Source organism: Artibeus jamaicensis, unplaced genomic scaffold (genome assembly GCF_021234435.1).
Source record: "Artibeus jamaicensis isolate MK-2021 breed Jamaican fruit bat unplaced genomic scaffold, CSHL_Jam_final contig_415, whole genome shotgun sequence".
Taxonomy (NCBI): Eukaryota; Metazoa; Chordata; class Mammalia; order Chiroptera; family Phyllostomidae; genus Artibeus; species Artibeus jamaicensis.
Genome location: NW_026521823.1, coordinates 39,142,783 through 39,156,449, shown reverse-complemented (window position 1 = coordinate 39,156,449; position 13,667 = coordinate 39,142,783). Strand labels below are relative to the sequence as shown.

Sequence of the window (13,667 nt, the reverse complement as noted above, 5' to 3'; positions counted from 1 at the left end):
GCCCTGCAAACCCCACCTGTTTTAACATTTTCCTGCTGCTTATTACCAGTTTTCTATGTTGCGTTTCATTTGTGTTATTCACAGTTACGGTGTGCACTGTGAGGCGACCTATGGACTCCATCGTCGCCTTCCTGATACTTGATCAATATGCCTTTGTGTCGATTCGGCCTGTTTGGTGATGGCGATGCGATGGGGGAGGAAAGCTCTCCACAGGCCTCTAGTGGACACGTGGTGGAACTGCAGGGACCCTGTATTCTTACACGTGGGGCCGGGGCGTGACCCGCGGGAATGAGGCCATCACGGACCTCCACCTTCACTAGATTTCTAACTTAATAGTATAAAAGCGCGTCTGAAGCACGGGAATTAAGATCAATGGTGCAGTCAAGCTCTAGGATGACTTGCACCACTGAGTATCACCAAGTTATGGCTCGTTGTCAAGGAAACGGAGTTTCTTTGTCCAGTGAGTCCCCATTTTGTAACAGCAGCTGAATTTTAACTTCAAATAATCATTTTAAATCAACTGCACTTTAATGCGCTTTGTACCAACAACTTCTACCAAGAAAGTCTAAAATATGGCGTTTAAATAGTTCCTGCCAAGAGAGCCGGGAACAACCGGGCTCTGTTAGGAAACCCTCGGAAGGAGCGCCGTGGCCGATGGTAGCCTGGCCCCCACCCCCTAGGCCAGACCCCCAGGGTCTCCGCAGCCTCCCGGATTTCCCGTGAGCGCCCCAAGTCCTCTCCGTGCCTGGGTGCCCTGCTCCCCTGTTCCCTTCTCCCGAAACGGCTCCTCCCTCCCCACTGGTGAAATTCTTCATCCCCTTACAAACCAAGTCAAATTCTATCGCCCACCGGCCACCCCCCACCTCCCCTGCAGCCCACCTAACCGGTCAGAAACTCCCGTGCGCCGGTCCGCTCCACCGTCTGCCACACGGCGGACGGCACGTTCGGTTGCCGTCCTCGGTTACCTTGCGGAGGACCTGTGTCCGGGGCTGCCCTGTGGGCGCTCGGGGCCAGCGCGGGAGGGTGTGGGCGCTGTGGTCCCATCGTGGTGCTGTCAGGCAGCTGCCCCAGCGGCCCTCGCCGAGTAAAACTGGGGGACCTCCCCTCGCCACCTCTCTTTGCTCCCAGCATCCTACCTCCTTTCTCCATCTCCGCAGTCACTTTCAACTTGAAGCAGTTTAAAGGCCCCAAATTACCTTTTTAAGGGTATTCGAAATGGAAACCTTACCTTGAATTCGAAGCAACATGCCGTCCTGGTGTTAGGTAAGAACAGGAATGTCAAGCACCCCTGCAGTCACGCGAGAAAGTCTCGTGCAGGGTGGGATACGGGCTCCAAACACACGGTGACATCTGTCCCTTTCCCTCACTTTGTGTGCACTCCCCTGTGGGTTGAACTTGCAAAGTAGTTTCAAGGTATTGGCATGGAAAGTTCTGGAACAAATTAGCCCTGTGTTTAAATCTGTATGGAGTCGAACCACTTGGGATCTTATGTCGAGCTGTACACGAGGACAAGTGAGACTCTAATGACTGTAAGACCTTGAACTAGGAGAGAAAGGACCGGGGATGAAGCTGTACAGGAGGTGACGCTGTGAATAGCTACGGGCTTGGGGCGCCTTGAGATGTCGCCTCAGAAGGCCGAGCCAGGCTTCCAAGTCGTGTGCACGGCTGAGAAAGGCGCCTGGCCACCCAGCCGTTACGGTAGTGGCCCTTCAGGTCTCATGAAGTGGAACCAGGTTTGTTCTGCAGAGTCTGTTTAGTTTGTTTTTGTTTAATTTTCTTTCGGGCCCAGGTTCTTGATCTGGTGACCTCTTGCCTCTTTAAAACTTTAGAAGTTACCCCCCAAAAAATGTGTACATACATGTCATGTGGTTGAAGGGGAAAACTTTAGGAAGATTTTTGAAAACCTAAAAAAGGTTAAGAATGACTGCTTTAAGAGGTGGCTGAGGCATGTTTTACAGTACGGGTCAGACTAATAGACTTCAAGTCTAACCGGTATGTGGGCCAGGCTGCATAGAACCTTCACACTAATTGTTTGATTGGTTTTTACTGACTTTTCTTCACTGAGCAATGGAATTCAATTTGAAAACTAGCATCCAAATATTTTGGGCCATAGCCTGGCAGTAAGTAGCCTTTTACTAGACTTTCTGTACTTTTATGGGCAGACGTGAAGGGATCGGGGTGATTAGCTGAGCTGAAGGAGTGATTCACTTTCAAAAGCATGAAGGCACAAGTAAAATTGATCTCTGAGACTATGTTGCTTGAAGCTGGAACAAGTGCCTTTTGGTACAAGTGCCTTTTCCATTGTGTGGTCTTCTAAATTTGTCGTCAGCCATTACCATCAGTCACCACGGGAAGGTGAAGGGAAAGATAAGAGCAAACGGCAGATCTAAACATTCACAAGTATCACGATCTGGGCGAATGAGGCTGGAAGGAAGACATATGCTAGTAAGAAAGGTTTTTGTGGGGTTTTTTTGGTTGAAGAAAAGATTAAGAGTGGAGGCCACACTTTACAGAACAATAACTGTATCAGAGAGAATGCCGCTTGAGGAGAGGGGGGAGCTCAGTACCTGGCACCCCTGAGCCCATGGTGCAGAGAGACGGCACTCACCCGGGTGCCGCTGTGCCGCGGGGTCCGCTGCAGGGAGGAGGCCCCGGACGCGGCAGCGTGCGGGTCACGCACCAGGGCTGCTGGGCTCGCTCCGCCGGACAGCACCTGAGACCCGTCCCACTTGGCTTATTTACTCTCACCTGGCAAACGAGTCTGATGGGTTTAGTTTCCAGGCTGCAGACAGAGGATTAGAAGCTAGAAACCAGAGGAAGGAGAGGCCCTACCAATAGACAGCAGATGGAAGTGATGGCCGATGTGGCGGTAGCAGTGGAGATGAGAAAACGACTGTAAGAAACTCGTCTGGCTCAGAGACTGCGCAGAACTCTGAGGGAAGGGCCGTCTGGCCACTCATGTGTTGCCAGAATGCGACATATGTAGTTAATGTATGTTTGTGTATAGTGGTTAGTATACATTTGTTTAATACGTATTGCCAAATGAATTAATACTCTATTTGATACCAAGGACATCACAATATTATATCTAATATCTATAAGGTGCTCTTCCCCACGATTAAGTAAATATTAAATTACATATGTATTTTGTTTAAAAAGTACATATTTTATTTAAAAAGAAAGAAAAGATATATAACCATTTTAAGCTGCTGAGATTTGGGGAGCTACTTGTTACAGACACATGACTTAGCCTCACCTGACTGATACAGAGTTGGGTGTAAAGACACGGAGCTGTTCCCCAGTTCCACGACCAGGAAGTAAGGTGGAGCCAGGGTTCCCGGAAACTGAAATGAAAGCCCAGACCATGGGAGCTGTCGTCTTTGCGCTGCGGCTGCATGGCACTTCCTCTCTTTGCTTTTCTCCACCAGGGGTGCTTCCTCATGATCAAGTGCACCTGTCACCTTCACTCTCTACCGCGGAGTCGCCTTGTGCTTGGGTCACCCAGTTCAGTTTCCCAGGTTAGGAATCTGATTGATGCAGACAACCCTCGGTTACGACCTCCTGGGTCGGCTGTGACCACCACGTAGCAAGCCTGTGGCTTGCAAAATTTAGGAAATTCCTCAACTTGGAAAAAGCAATGGTTAACGTTAGTGACTGCGTTATATGTACTAGGCCCTGTTTCTGAGAGTGAACTGGCTCCTACAACCACCATGTGGCGTGGGTAGTACTGTCCTCCTCATTTTACAGATGGGTAAACTGAGGCACAGAGTTGCTGAGCAGCTTGCTTGGGGCACATTGCCAGGCGTGGTAGAGGGGAGACGTGGACATAGGCTGTGTGACCCCAGAACCCCCAGTTCTAACTCCCAGGTGGAGCACTGGTTTTGTTTCAAGTATACTTGTCAGGCACAGACAGAAATGTACTGCACGTGAGATTTAAAATGTGCCCAGGCTGTTGTGAGCCTTGTTTTATGAGAGAGATGCAAGAACCCTGCCCTTGAAGAGCCCAGGTCAACACTGCGCGTGAACCTCGCTGCCCGTGGTCTGCACTGCTGTCCTCAGGCAACCCTTCCGATGTCTCTCCCCAGACTCTCAGAATTGCCAATAAATTCTGGGTAATTCAGGACAAGCTGGAGAGCGTCCATCAGAGTTTTTTTAGCTGGCTATCAGATCTTAACTAAATTAATCTGTGCTCTGGTTTCAAAAATGAGATTCTGTAGTAATCCCAAAGTGAAAAATAGATGCCCAACCCCTCTTTCCCTCTGAACACCATTGTGTTGAGCAATCATTTAATTTATCAGCCCTTCACAGACCAGTGATCAACGCGAAATTATCTTGGTCTCGGGAAGACTCGGCCTGCGAACAAATCATTGTAACAGGTAGAATCGGGCGCTGCCGCGTCATGTCACTGCCGTACTCCGTGGCGTTACGTGTTGCCAAGGAGGGATTCCGAACATTCGTGTTAACTGGATAGTTCATATAAGTAGCTTCTGCCTTCCTTGTTCCTAACACAGGGAACTGTGAAGACAAAGAAAAGTCACAGCTGGACAGAAATGGACATTAAGTATTCTGTGGGGGCAGACGGCAGCAGGTGCTTCCAGAAACTTCCTGGAGCTGCTACAGGACATTTATATAGTAGCCTCATTTATGAAGGCTTGTATGTTTTTTAAAAATCGAACATAATTTGTCATTAGTGTAATTGTTAGCAGGGATTAGATAAAAGCATTATATCGAGTATCTTTTAGCATCAAACAAGTGGGATGATGCAGGAAGACACTGAGTGCGGCTTTGTGCTGCAGGAGTTCACAGGTTGGTTAGTGGAAGGACGTCCCCATGTGCAGGGAGGTCAAGAGCGTCGAGTCTCTAGAAGCGTCGTCAAGGGTGTTGAGGCAGGGCCAGCTCCCTGGGGGTGCGACTCTGCCCTTCTGTGACAGGGCCCCACGCTGACAAGGGCCTGGGGCTTGCTTTAATGTTCTGTTGCGGTCTTGAGATGATTCATACTATTTTGTTGTAAAACACACGTAGCACTGGCCATCTCAACCGCTTTTAGGTGTGCGGTTCGTTCACATTAAGTGCGTTCACGTTGCTCTTCAACCGTCACCATCATCCACCTCCAGAAACGCTCCTCTCCTGGCAAAACTGAAACTGTGTGCACCAGACAAGTCTCACTCCTCCTCCTCCTCCTCCTCCTCCTCCTCCTCCCCCTCCCCTTGAGCGCCTGGCAGCCAACGTGCCACTTTCTGCCTCTGTGAATGTGACTGCTCTGGGGACCTCGCACAAATGGGATCACCCACTGTTTGTCTTTTCTGTGCCTGGCTTATTCTACACAGCATACGGTCTGCAAACATACATGGCAGCCCGTGTCAGAACATCTTTCCCTTTTGAGGCCGTATGCTATTCCATGAATGTATAATGCGACATAAAAATGCTGTTATTTCACCGGTGTTGTTCATTGTAGAAAACATCAATGACAGGGCAGTTTATTGGAACCAGAGCCTGGATGGCCATCTGCTTTGAAAAGATATTTATACTAAACCCATGAATTTGTGTGAGGAATCTGAACCCTGACAGCCAACACTCACAGTCTACTACCAGCTCACACTCCTTATCTAGAACCAGCTAGTGCTGCTGGTCTAGGTAATGAAATATCTAGAAATAATCATCTGAAAGAATAATCACAGGTCTTGTCCCTGAACTTGAGATGGGCATGTTTCACGGCCCAGAGGAAACACCCCTTTTCCTTTTTAAGCGTCTGTGGCCATTAAGTGTGTCCATCACGTGGTCCTCATGCCCGTGGTTGGTTCCGTCATTTGTTCATTTGCTGTGTGCACTCAGATGCCTATTAAGTGTGAGACACAGTTCTGGCCACTGAAGGTAAATCACAAAACAGAGGAAGGAGCTTCTACCTTATGGAGCCTTTATTCAAAGGACAGATAGGCGTTAAACCAAAGAAATGAGCAAACTGACAGAAGGAGAAACTTACTGAGCAGGAAAACATTAACACAGGGATGAGGTCTGGCTGTAACTGTTAGATAAGGGGCTGTAGACACGTGATTTAAAGGTGGTCTCTCTGCCCATCAGTCCTTCGGTCCGGAACCGGGGGACACTCTGTTTCCAGGCTGGACCTGTCCCCATGTCCCCGCCCTGCAGGCTCGGCCGGGAACTGCGATGTGCCTCTGGGTGAGCACCTGCCCCATCTGTGGAAAGTGATTTCGATGTTTCTTTCCGTTATTTTCAAATTCAGCCCCCAGCACCTGCACAGCACTCTGTATCTAACAGGCACATTCAATTTTAAAAATTAGAGCAGGAGCACACTGCATTTTTCCAGTGCTCATATTGTGAGGGTCCCGTAAGTTCCAGGTTCTTCCTTATAAAGGGACCGTCTTACAGGGAGGGACTCAGTTCTCACTACCGTGTTGCTCAGCACCGCCAAGCCCAGAGTGAGGTGACCTCATAAGTATCTGTCCGGTCTCCTCCTCTGTCTCTAATATCAAACTCTCAAAGCCGGGCTTCAGGAACACGGCAGTTGCTCTGTGCTCCTCACGGACCACGCCATGAACGACGAGGCCATACATGGTGATGACGCTGCCTGAATTTATCTACGAGCCCTGCCACGCTGGGATCTGTGCAGCACATCTCAACCTGTCAGGTGGAGCAGAGAGGACACGCAGGTCGCTGCGAGTCAGCACCACCGGGCGTTACTGTGCAGGGACTGTCAAAGGGCCGGGGTTAGGGCCGCAGGAGGGAGATGCAAACTTGAGCCCAGACACGGCAACGTCTGTAGGACCTTGGACTCCACTGAGACCTGTGTTTCGGTTTCTTCATCAGAAAAGTGGGGATGAAATGAGGTGTGTGTGGGTGGCGAGGCAGCCCGCTCAGTCAGTGTTTCTGTCTCTTGCCTTTCTCTCCGAAAGCCTCACTTCCTTGACTCACCTGCTTGCTAGGCCAGGAGCTTCCTGCCGGGAAGAGGCATGCCTTGTCTATCTTAGGTGCCAGCATGTTTCCCGGGCTGGTGATTTTCCAGTAAAGCTGCACTTAAAAAGAAATCAAAGATACGTTTAATTTTGAATTATATTTTTCCCGACGGCATTTCTCTTTCCCGGCGCTGTGGCGCTCTTCCCAGCACGCACTTGGTCTCCAGCAGCTTCCCGTAACCTTCCTGTTTTGGAAAGCCACCGATGACAGCCCAGTGACCCCACACAGCAGGAAGCCCCAAGGGGTGCCTTTCTCCTGGATGTGATGGCTCTGCGGCCTACTGCCTCTCGCAAATACCTTTATGTCCCCTCAGCAGCCCTGCCGGAGTCTCACCCGGAAGGTGAGTGGTCCCTGTCTCCGCCTTGCTCAGCCTGGCATGCAGTGTGTTTGGCAGGGACAGGCTGAGCGTCGGAGGCCGGAGGTAGAAGGCTCTGGACTGAGGAGCGTGGGGAGGGCCCCAGTTTGCCCTCCCCCTCCCCCAGAGCTCTGTCAGTGCCGCCCAATTGGCATATGTCACCAAAAGCAGCGAGCTGGGCCCTGGCTGATGTAGCTCAGTGGATTGAGCACGGACCTGTGAAGCAAAGGGTCACTGGTTCGATTCCCAGTCAGGGCACATGCCTTGGCTGCAGGCCAGGTCTGCAGTAGGGGACACAGGAGAGGCAACCACCCATTGATGTTTCTCTCCCACACTTTCTCCTTCCCATCCCCTCTCTCTAAAAATAAATAAATAAATAAAACATTTAATTTTTTAAAAAAGCAGTGAGCTGGGGCGACAGGAGGTGTCTTTGCCATCCTGTGTCTTTTTCATCCTGTGTCCTGTGGGCTATGAGGGGTGTTGCCAGCCAACATCACCACCCACAGTCCTCATCCCAAGAAGCGATCTGTTCGGCCTGGGATGTGAGGATGACCGACGCTGGAGTCCTTTAGGGAAATAGTGGCCGGTCCTCCTCTGAGGACGCCTGTCAGGTGGGACTTCCCTATTTCTTGCAGTCTCCCGTTCTGGTAGCTCTTCAGTCGTACCTACCCCTGAAGCGTGAAACTGACCTCACCTGAGTAGCATCATTATGTCCGAGCATTGTGGCTGCCAACTCTGAGGGTGCCCGGGTCCACGGGACAGACCGCCCTCAGGCGTGGCACGAAGACAGGCCACTGCATCTCAGAGCCAGCGCTCAGAGGTCACTCAGAGGACACTGTGTGCAGAGTTGCCCGAGGGGTGAAATAGAGGTGAACCTGTTCGGGGTTTGTTGGGTTCTGCACACGTAAGGCTGATATTAGCCCCTCAGGGGTGAAGAAAGGCGAGGGCGGACAAAGGCTGAGCCAGTAGACGGAAGCGTGACTCCGGCACAGCAGGAACCTTAGGTGCGGAGCAAGGACACGGTCTTTTTAAGGAAGAGCCCTTTCACGGAGAGAAGATTCCACCAATCAGAGACGGGCCAGCTCAGGTCCAGGGCCTCCCCCCCCCCCGCCTTTTCTCCAGAGTACTCATTCTATTCCTGAATTCTTTGTTCCACCCACTGCTCGGCTGGACGAAGCGTTTCTTCCTTCTCCAAACAAATACATTCTTTCCAGGCAGCACTGGTGTGTGCATCTTGGGGAAAAAAAGCTACAGTGAGAATCTAATGCTTTCAGAGGATTTAAACAAGGTTTTGTTTCCCCGGAAACCAGCCTGTGTCCTGACGGTTTTGGGAGGAGGTCGTGTGTTGTAGGGTCCAGTAGCACCTGAATCTCCTGGCAGTAACTTGAAACTTTATTAAAACAGGTGTGGTGTTTTAAAGGCCCTCCCGGTTCTAAAACACCCGCAGTGCGAGAGTGTTGGGTCTTAGCTGCCACAGCAGGAGAAGAAAGGGCGTGTGTGTGCACGTGTGTGTGTGTGAGCGTGTGGTGATGGAAAGTAAAATCTGGGAGTTATTAAATGCTGAGGTTTTTCATGTGTCCTGAAGTCGTGGAAGGCTGGAGCAGGCTCGGACGGTTGTCACTCCGTGCTGGCAGTCCGGAGTTCGGATTACGGGGCACGTTCTGGGAGAGCAGCTAATCTTTGGTGGCCAGTGCCACTGGCCTGCGTGGATAACTGTGATTCCCAGTTGTCAGAGTCAAATACGTTAGCAGATGGCTTACAACGCCAGGAAAGCTCGTGGCCACCCACGTTTCACTGCAAAATGAGAAGCAAGTTCAGGAGCCTAGGGTTCCTGAACGTGTTAGTTAAGTCTGCCTCCACGTTTGGTTCTCGAGCTGGTCGCCGTCCAGTCACCCAGCGCTCTCGTCGGGAAGCGGTGAGATGGGAAGAGGAAAACAGGGAGCAAGCCTTTGGTTCGCAGGGTTGTGAATAAACAGTGTTCCTTGTACTTTCAAAGTCTACTTTAGGCCTGTCTTTATTTTCTGAAAATTTCAAGTGGGCTTTAAAAGAGATACCGTGTTTTTTAAAGAAATTTCATTGCCTAGGCCAATTTTTTGTGGTGACCCCGAATGAAAGTCAGAACTCAAGGCCACGTACAAACTGGGGTAGGCAGCGATGGGCAGCCTGGTCTTCCAGGCAGCGGAAGGAACCCGGTTTAGAAAGAGATCATCGTCCTGCCTGGGGCCCAGGGCCTTCGTCGCCCCAAACAGCAGCTTCTCTGTGGACGGCCATTAGCATCATAATTAAAGCAGCACATCTCTGCCCAGAAATCAAGACAACACCGTTAAACAATTTAAGCCAGGACAGATTTGATCGTTCCAGGCCCCTGGTTAGTAGATGGGAGGGGTGAGAGGAAAAGACCAGCGTGGAAGGAAGACAGACAAGCCCGAAGCCTCGGCGGGCCAGTTTCCAAGGGGCGAATCCGTGCTTGTAGGACGGCAAGGAACGTAACACGTGACGTTGGCACCTCCCCAGCAGGTCGTCTGGGCTTCTGCCTCAGTGTTGACGCTTTGGGTCTGTGGCTGCTGGATGCCAGAACTTCACATACCGTCTCTGCTCTCAGAGCCAGCAGAGACTCCGTTCCCTGGCAACAGAGCCACAAGCCCGCTCTCCAAAGCGCCAGATTAAACACAGTTATTCTTGTACCATGTGATTCTGTTTTCTCTGTTTTTAGTATGCCTTCCCGATGCACGGTTGGCTTGCTGGCAAGACGCCGCCCCCCACCCCATTTCCTTCTCTCTCTCCCCACCCCCCTCCCAGGTAATGTAATCCAGAAGTTCAGAAACTGGGGGATTTTAAAAATAGCGAAGCAGCAGCCCTTCGCACAGAGCATCCACACAGAGAAGAGAGTGCTGTCATTTTCAAGCTGCACCTGACCTGGACTCAGGCTCTTATCGTTTGATTCCCACTGAGGGCTGTCCTCACGTCCCTGGTCGTTTTCGGAGCCCTTGGTGGTGGACGCGTCACACTTCCTAGGTCATCTTTTTTGGACGAAGGAAGTTGAAAACAACCAGGGTCAATCATGCAAGAAGTCAAACCTTGATTTGCTTCATAATTTGAAGGTTTCAGAGCGATAGGGGGGTAGGTTGCCTCGATCTAGGCACTTAATGGCTTCACACAGCTTCACTTACTGAAAGCAAAGTGGACATTTATAACTTTATAATGAAAGGTACGCTTTTTCCCCAGAAGAAGGAAGGGGGTTAAAAGTAGCAGAAATGAAACAACCGACTGTCACACTTCTTCAGGAGTGTTAAACACTAGAAAAGGGACTTGTGGACTGGTCTGGTTTTCCACACTACCCAGAATGTTCGCTGCTGAAATCATGCTGAATGCATGGCGTCTGAGAACCTGAAAACCACAGGCTGCCACCCAGACGTGGCTTCTGGGGCACCGGAGGCGGTGGGAGGTCTCCAAGCCCTCCTCGTGTGCATCCGCACCCACGTGGACCTGCCCACGGGGCCCCTGACGATGAACACCTGTCCTCACTCGCTGGTACCTGGGTGCATGGGTGACATGTTCATGGCAGTAAGCGAGAGTAACTCACCAGGAGAAGGTGGTACTTACGTTCTGCCAGAAACGGCACAGCAGACCAGCAGGCATACTCCAAGAACCCATGGGAACACCGGAGTGACCATCTGTCACCTGCAGCAAGCCTGTGAATTGAATTCGACTCAATCAATTTTTTTTTGTCTATGAGTTTGTGTAGTCCCTCACTGATGTACCTATTCTACCACCCTTCCCAGGACGTAAGCCACTGGAGAGGACCAGGAGGGACAGATGTCTTGGCTCCCTCTCTAGAACCCCAGCGACGCTGGCTCAGGCGGTGAATGCTCAGGTGCGGGCGGCACATGGCTTTAGCTCAACCCGAGTGCCACACACACACGGCTGCATCCTGTATGCACGAGAGTTTCAAAGTAAATTACAGATGAGTACCGCAGTCAGCTATTCCCGCAGAGGATTATTCGTTGAATTGTGATTAATTGGATCAAAAGTTCAGTCGCAATCACTGGTACTTTAAAATTCTAACTGTGGGATGATAAATAGCATGTACCGACTAGTCCCAGCATTTTGCATAAACTGACCCACTTAATTTTCACAGTGTGATTTATCCATCAAGCAGTGAGGAGTTGCCAGGAACTGGTCCCAGTGCGGGCGGCTTGCACGGGCTGAGTCAAGTTCAGAACCCTGCCACTTGGGAGAGTTGCTTTCTCACTGCATTAGAAAGAGAACGTGCTGTTCTCTACAAAGCCATGTGGCCCTCACCAGCCGCGTAACGCTGCTCTTCACCTGCCCTGGAGCAGATTCTGCACACAAGGCAGGCGGTCGGCACATCATTGCGTCCGGTGCACAGCCCTCCTCTGCAGAGTCCCGGTGTGCTCGGCCTGTCCCCTCTCTGCAGAGCTGATGGGGAACCATTCACAGCCAGGCCTCGTGCTCTGCACAAAATAAAACAGAGCCACCGAGGAGCCGTACCCGTACCTGCGGTGCCCAGGGCTTGCTGTTGACACTTCTCACCCCTCCCATGAGCTGGCCTCAGCCTCCTGTAAGTGGTCACTAGAGAGATGGTCTGTGCTTCCAAAGGAAGGGACAGCTGACTGAACGTCCATCTCTAGCTAAGGACTATAGGACTGAGGACCCGGATGTTGGTCCTAGTTGTCATTGCTGCTCTTGGTTTGTGAACTTGCACTGTACTTACCCCTGAACTTGGATGTTGCTTGCAATGCTGCCCTGACTCGCTATGACCAGAGTCTGGTGAACATGGAGCTTCAGATGCCACGCCCTTTGCTTTGTCATCTGCTACATTCCTTAAAGGCACTTTTGTCCCCAAAAGGCGTGGCATTCCTTTTTCAGGCCTAATTTGCCCAGAGACACGGCTGTTAGGCCTTTGACCACGAAAATGTGCAGGACAAGTAAGGCAGCTCTCTGGTGCCCTCGAGCTGGTGGTGCCCATGGGCAGACCTTCCACACACTTGGGTGGGCTGTGCCCTGCTCCACCCTCAGTTGGCATGGCCTGGCCTGGTTCTGGTGCCAACTGGAGAGTAGATCCCAAACCCTGAGGTCCCAACCATGCTCTCAGTCCCCTCCTCAGTATTTTCCTTTCTTTGCCATAAAGTCACTCCCTGCCCACAACTTGTCACCTACACATGGTCCTCAACCACCAGGGGTCTGGTGCCTGTCACCAGTACCACCCAACAGCCGCCTCGTGGTGTGTGTGTATTGCCGAGGGCAGCACAGCATTTCATTGGCCAACTGTGCCATCGTTTATGCGCAAATCCCCTACTGGTGGCACGTGTGCCATTGGCAGTCTTTTGCCATCACAAATGATGTCATAATAGAAACTTGTATATGTTCGTGCATCTGACAGCAAACACCTCCAGGAAGATTCCCCCAGGAAGGACTTTCTTTGACTCAAGTCCCCCGCCTCCCCCACCTGTGTAGCTGCCGCTGGTACCCTTCCTCCCCAGACCCCCTCCCTCCCAGCGGGCCTCTCGCTCCCATTACTGCAGTGGCCTCCTGAGTGGACCCTCTGGCTGCTCTGTCCTTCCTAACCCGTCCTGAACCTGGTTGCTACGTCTCCCTGCTCAGGCTGTGTCACACCTGTGCTCAAACCAGCCAAAGCTGATACTAACTCCCCACACGCCCCACCCCAGCATTCAAGGCCGTACCACAGTGTGGTCCCCCCACACGTTCTCTGAGCTTCGGCAGAAGGGACTGCTCCCTGCTCCACATGCCTGTGTCCTTCTGTCTGTGTCTCAGAGCTTGTCCTTTCCTCTAGGAAGGTCTTCTTCCCAGGGTCCTCCTCTCGCCTTGCCTGTGCAGATCACTCCCATACTGGAGCGTTACCCCCTGATTGTCCACTGCGTCCCCCAAACTAGATGTGCTTTTTCCCTCTGGAACCCCAGCCGCACCCACAGTGCCCTGCTGTTCCCACCTTTGGTTTCCGACTACAATGGCTGAGCCCCTGTAAATCAGCCGCCCCAGAGTGCAAAGCGCACGGCCTCCCAGGCTCCAGCTGGAGGCTCGCACCCGATAGGAGAGGAAAGCATTTGAGACTAGATGCTCCCGGTGGTGCACGCTCTTCCCCCAGCTGTGCAGACTCTTCCACGTGGAAGGGAGGGGTCACAGACCTGAAGCCACTGAGAAACCAGGTCACCTTTCCAGTGTATTTAGTCAGGAACACACACATGCACTGGCAGTGGGGTGCCACAGGGGGGGCGGGGGTCCAGGCCCTCTGCCCCTCCCCGGCCCCAGCGCGGGGTCCCGCTGGATTTGGAGCACTTACTTCTGGCCAGCCACGGCC

The 13,667-nt window shown here is 51.8% G+C and overlaps 1 protein-coding gene and 1 long non-coding RNA gene across 4 annotated transcripts in view; one reads left to right on the top strand and one right to left on the bottom strand.

The window, feature by feature from the left end:
* The window catches only part of STARD13 (StAR related lipid transfer domain containing 13), a 347,642-nt gene that overhangs the window by 255,833 nt on the left and 78,142 nt on the right, over positions 1 to 13,667 (top strand). The window lies entirely within an intron of this gene.
* LOC128627494 (uncharacterized) lies at positions 5,898 to 11,797 on the bottom strand. The gene is made up of 4 exons (XR_008391692.1): positions 11,630 to 11,797; positions 10,931 to 11,019; positions 6,931 to 7,031; positions 5,898 to 6,194 (listed from the first exon to the last, which is right to left on the bottom strand). It is a non-coding gene; the product is annotated as an uncharacterized LOC128627494 (long non-coding RNA).